General features: G+C 36.3%; 1 protein-coding gene across 1 annotated transcript in view; it reads left to right on the top strand.

Moving 5' to 3' along the window:
* The window catches only part of LOC110111350 (UBP1-associated protein 2C), a 15,593-nt gene extending 11,100 nt beyond the window's left edge, over positions 1-4,493 (top strand). The window contains exon 2 of the mRNA XM_020843176.2: positions 4,044-4,493. The gene's annotated coding sequence lies outside the window, so the exon portion shown is untranslated. The remainder of the gene's footprint in view (positions 1-4,043) is intronic.
* Positions 4,494-6,028: the final 1,535 nt, after the last annotated feature.

Genomic DNA, 6,028 nt, shown 5'->3' with positions numbered 1-6,028 from the left:
TCAGAGAGACTTCTGCTACATCCAAGTGCAACTTCTCCTCCTCCTCTCCAGATCTGCTCCCACCTCCCTCCTCGTCTTCCTCGTCTTCACAGACAAGGAGAACCTGAAGAGTTCGGTCCTTGCACATATGCCATGGCATGTACTTCTCATAACATCTGAAGCACAACCCCTTTGTCCTCTTATCCTGCATCTCCTTCTCTGTCAGCCTCTTGAAATTTTCCCCACTCCCTCCTCCTACTGGCTTCTCCTGGGTGGTCTCATTGCTATTGCCTGATGCAGGCCCCTTGGGTGCTAGAAGAGTGGTCGTCGTCCTTTTTTCCTCCCCCTCAAGGGGTTCGAATTTCCTTGCATGCCATGACAGTCGGTAGTCTCCCTTACTTTCGATGTCGCCGGATTGGTCTTCATTTCAAATAGTTTCTTCATCATTTCCTCCATCGCGGTGAACTTCCCCTCCAACCTTTCATTGTTTGAGGTGATTTGATTTTGAAAGTTGCAGAATCTTTCCTCTAAATCGGCTTTCAATTGGCCGAGTTCGCCTTCCAAGACGTCAACTTTCGTTCCGGCCATCTTTCTTCCCAATGGATCTTAAAAATATCACTCCCGGAAGCCAAAAGCTCGCTGAAAAATCAAGATTTCAGCTGCCTAAGGTCCCAAAAACTAGGCTCTGATACCAATTTGATAGGAAATACTTGATTTCAAGTATTTACTAACCACTTTAGTAGCAATAATCAATGATAACCTGCTGTCCACAGCAGAAATCAGCCCCAAAACAGTGAAAAAATAGCAAATCGGAGAGAAAACAGTGGAGAAAAGACTTGTATTTTACTAATAGATGCAACAAAATAGAAAAGATACAATTGATTCTCAATTCGAGAGGAGGATTGACCTCTCCCAAATCTCTAGATGCCGCTAGAGCCCAAAGAAAACCTAAATCTAAGAGATCTCAAATTTCAGTCAAATTCAAGATACTCAAACCCTAGGAAAATTAACTATTTAATACATACAAATCAAAAGGAATTCCCTAAACAGTCCCTACATTCAAATTTCCCTCAGAACTCCCCAAAATTTCTTTCCTATTTGGTTCCCGCACACTGTGCGGCTCACTCGGCATCCCAGCGGGCGGAAGTTTTTCCGCCCTGTTTGTGTCTGAGCCGGTCCCGCTTGGACCGGTCTAACATATTGTTGCTCTGTCAAGGGCTTTGCATTTAACAAAGCTTTATTCATCTATTTATAAGATATTTGGATTAATCATCAAGTTAGGCCTATTCTTGAAGCTGTTGCCTGAAATAGCATCACCCAGAGCTGAGGGCATCCATTTTCCTTAAGGATTTTTTTTTTGCTTGATTTTGTATGGCGCCAGGGTGCGGGTTGTTTTTTTTATGCAATTTTCCAATTTCTCCCTTTTTTTAATGTTATTCACGCGCTACTCTTTCTTGAAATAGGAACAGTTTGCTCTTGCGATTTTCTTTTTAACTTCAAGGTGGCGTTGTTTATGGAAATGGTGGGAAGCTCTTTTGGCATGTTGTTTTTTGTATGACGTGATGCATATAATGGTTTCAAGATTTGCAGTTAACAAATGAAAGTGATTTAGACGAACTGATTACTTAATTCAGCAGTTGCAATTCTGCTTAGGATTGTTGTGTGCGACAATATCTTTATGTTTATACGTTAGAGTACTATATCTTAGAAAACTTATCTGATGTTTTTTCAAAATTGTATTTCATGAAAAACCCAAATAGTTGGGTTAAGATTAAATGATGTCAACTATAATGACTTTCCATTATAACTGTAGGACCTCCAATTGACATACACGTCATTTTTTTGGCAAAATATAAGGACTATATATGATTCTTGGCGTTCTGGGCTGTTGCTTTTTTCATCTTTTTGTGTGAGATGTTTCTTTTTCTTCTAAAACTTAGTGTAGCTCACGTAGTTGATATGAATTGGCGCGTAATTGCAAGGCTGTTCCTGCAATTCTGTTCGGCAGGGTAAGATCTATCATGTCCGTGATTTTACATCATTTAACGATTAGTTAGTGCTTTTGATGGTTTTAGACGTAAAATAGAGAGGCTCTCTTATGCTGCTTTTATTCACTCCCTCAATGCCCTCACCTGTTAGGATTGAATAGCTACATCATACATTTTATTAAATTATTCCGAAGAACAAATGTTGATTCTTTATGCGCCTACCTTGTGTGGGCAGTAGGCCTGGTGACTTTTCCTTTTAAACCTCTAAAAATGCTGCAAATCTTTACTTGAAGCAGCCTGCGGCAAATAGTTAGGCTTTGTTTGGGACAGTTTTCTTCTTGCTTCTTAAAGCGGATTCCTAGCACAAAAATTTTAATTTTGTACTAAAAAATCATTTTAAGAAGTAATAAGAAAGTCGTCCCAAACGAAAACTTAGGCTTTTGGTGGAGGTAGTCTTGGCTGTGTGAAAAATGCTATTGTGGGCATGCACAGTTCTGAGATTGTGGATAGAAGGTCGACCTTTTTTCTGACTATTTAAATTGGGAGATTGGCGATAATAGCTATATACACTTAGACTTAGGCTTCGTTTGGGACGGTTTTTTTTATTGCTTTTTAAAATGGAGTTTTAATAAAAAATAAAAAAATATTTGTATTAAAACTCCATTTTAGAAAGTAGTAAAAAAACAGTCTCAAACGAAGACTTAGGCTTGGTTGTACTGGAAAAAGAATCATGTTGGTATATTTTGATATAAAACGCATTGGGGATAGCTCAAGTTTAAGGGCTGCTTTGTTATTAGAAACAAGCAATTCAAACGCTAAAACCTATCCTACTTATATGAAATGGAAATGTTTTTCATTCGTCATGTATTAACTTCCCTCCGAAATACATAGAAAATCAAGCTCCAGCTAGAACAGATGATTTGATCTAATTATTGATTCACTAAAAGATGTTCAAAACTGCTTTCAAAGGTTATCAATTATCTGATTATGAGGTTAGGGTTATGGTGCTCTCAATTTATAATTTAATATTTTGAAGGTTTTTATATAAAATTCTGTGATCATAGAATATATATATATTTTTTAAAAAAGGATAATTTTTTTTTTGTTCCTTTTAAATCAAGGTTTTAGTCTGGAGGATTAGCTAACTAGATTAAATTTGACTTGTAAATGTCTATATTTTTGTATTTGTTATCTATATTAATAATTTAAAAAATTTATGAATTGCTTAAAAATTATCCAGTGATTGAGATTAAATCCCATCCTAATTACTTTTAACCTTGAAATAGCTTACTATAGATGAAAAGACAACTCTAATCCGATTGTGTGCAAGTAGGTGTAGAGCCAGCTTAATTTTTATTCAGCACTTGAACAAGGCAACCTCATGTGCAAGAATAGTGCGTAAAATATTTCTTAAGGTCTCGGTGATGCTATTTTAAGTAATTTCACATTTGAAATAAATTGTTAAGGTATTTTTTTTTTAATTATTGTTGTTGTTTTTTCTTAAAACTTAGCATAAATTTTCTCCTTGAAAAGCAAATATTTCAGGGATTTCTAAATTCCTATGGGTTGTGAAAGGTACCGTGATTTAAGTCGGTATGATTTTGAATTACAAATTTGTAATTTTAGGCCCATAATTAAAAAAATAAACTATGAACTCTCTTTTGGGGCGTTCGTAATTGTTAAAACTCTAGGATCCATCCTGTTTTTATTTTTATGTTTTTAATCTAGCACTTGTTTGAAAAGCTTGATAGATATGCTATGTTTTATTTAACTGAACTTAATGGTGATGCATAAATACCTTTAAAATTCCGGAATATATGCATGCATGCTTCCATGTCTAAAGTTCATTTAAACCGGAGCATATATTCTTCACTTTTTCAAACGCCATGATAGATATTCTACATGTGTAAAGCAACCTTAGAACTGCTTCCCGTCTATTTTTTCCCATAGCAAAGCTTGCTTGCTTTTCTTAACATGTTTAGCTTAGATGTCTTGTTAACTATAATTTTCTTGTTATACATATTATTTATTTATTTATTTTGTATTGCATTATATCTTGTTCTTCAATATATTCAGGATGGCAAGGAAGTGTAAGAAACCAAATTGCTAGGTTGGGTATTTTATACTCGTGTATGCCTTCACAGATATTAAGCAAGTAGCCATTGGGTTGTGACAGAGGAACTCACCCTCAAGAGGCATTACTTGTTTGGAACTCACAGGAGAACTCGTCAAATATGACCAACAAGCACTACTACTCCGTGCCTATTAAAGAACTTGCCCTTTATGGATGGGGTGAGTGGGAGGTTCTTCATCATGTTAGCAATTTGGCACATGCAACGTACTTGGATCGCCATCTCAATCAATCGTTTTTTTTTTCTAGAGCGATTATCCTCATACAAACTCACCAAATTCATGAGAAGTGCCAATTCATAAGACCCTTCATCACGATTGCATAACTTGAGCTTTTTTCTTCTCAAGACAACATGTCACTTTTTTTTTTTTTAAGACAACATGTCACTTGCTTCTCTCCTTTTAGGTGATTTGAGATCTATCACACAAGTATCTAGCAAGAAGCTTGTCACTCATAGTTACCTTCATCTCAACGCTAACCCACAGAATGGTCCAAGCTTACTTGCCTATTCGACACTGTTGAGCTTGCCTAGAGATAGCTTGTTTAGAACACTTGCGGCCTCGCCTTTCATTAGCCAATCAAAAAATGATGTGTATAGGCTACTCTGTGTAGTATTATACGGGTGCTTTTTGTAGTATTGTATCATTAAATTTTTAGTATAGCTTTGCCTATATCCTTTAGAACTCTACAAATAATGGTGATGAGGAATAGTTTGGGACATCTGGTAGAGCATTTATTTAATTATGGTGGAGTTTATGTTAATTTGAGATTCATTCTCTACAGATTCTTAAGTTATCTAATTCTCTAATTTTTTTCTTCTCTTTTTTCTCCATTCACTCATAGGTTCTTAGGTCCTTTACTTTTAGGATAAATTTGCTAGTAAAGTTGGGTGTCTAGCATGGTTATTTTTGGATCCATAATCATTTCAGGTGCAATAAGCATAAATTGATGCTAATGGCAAGATGATATGTTCTAATTAATGAGCCGACTCAACAAGATTCATCTATGAACATTAAAAATAATGATTTTATCACTTGCCATGATTTGTTAAAGATGGAATAAATAATCATGAAGATAATCCATAACGCTCTGAGTGGGCTCCAAGGATGAGTCCATAGGAAAATTAACCTTGAAGGTTCTTTTGATTTAATAGTCCATCATCTGAGACCAAAAGATTAAGGACTAAACACAATGCCCATCCCTCGCCACACTCGCATGTTAATGAGTGATGATGAATACAACTTGCCTACTCTGTGAGTTAAAGGGAAGAGCTCCAGCTCACTAAAGCCTTCTTGAGGAAGATCACTAAGGCTAAGCCACCTCCCAAATTCAAGGTGACCCACTTGGAATTCTATAGGGGCAAGACTAACTCGATCAACCATGTGAAGACCTTTGAATTGACGACCTCTCTACTTGACATCAATGATACCCTTATGTGTCTCCTATTATTTACAATGCTTACGGAGTTGGCACATACGTGATTCACTTGCCTACTACTAGGTTTGATCAACTCCTTTTTTGAATTCAAGAGAATGTTTGTAACTCAGTTCGTCAATACTTAGAAACCTGAAATAGCTCATAAGCTTTTTTGGAGATGAGGTAGAAGCCAGGGGAATCCTTGAGGAACTTCATAGTTAGCTTCCAAAGGAAAATATTTGAAGTAAAATATCTCGTAACTATGGTAGCACAAGTCACATAGACCCAAGGATTGAGAGAGGGTCCATGTATGCACTTAGCTTGCAGTAATCAAAATCCCTTGTTGAATTGTTGGACCTAGCCAACATCTACGTGAATATGAAAGAATATAAAAGGGATGCTAAATCCTTATCAACCACTTACCCATATGAACTCATCCTTAAAAGCGAGTAGTAGCAAGGGCATGCTGAGAAATAATTCATTCAAAGGATCTAAATGATAGATGGCCTAATCC

This window comes from Dendrobium catenatum, unplaced genomic scaffold (genome assembly GCF_001605985.2).
Source record: "Dendrobium catenatum unplaced genomic scaffold, ASM160598v2 fragScaff_scaffold_176, whole genome shotgun sequence".
NCBI classification, from domain to species: domain Eukaryota; kingdom Viridiplantae; phylum Streptophyta; class Magnoliopsida; order Asparagales; family Orchidaceae; genus Dendrobium; species Dendrobium catenatum.
This window is presented reverse-complemented; position numbering and strand designations above follow the sequence as displayed.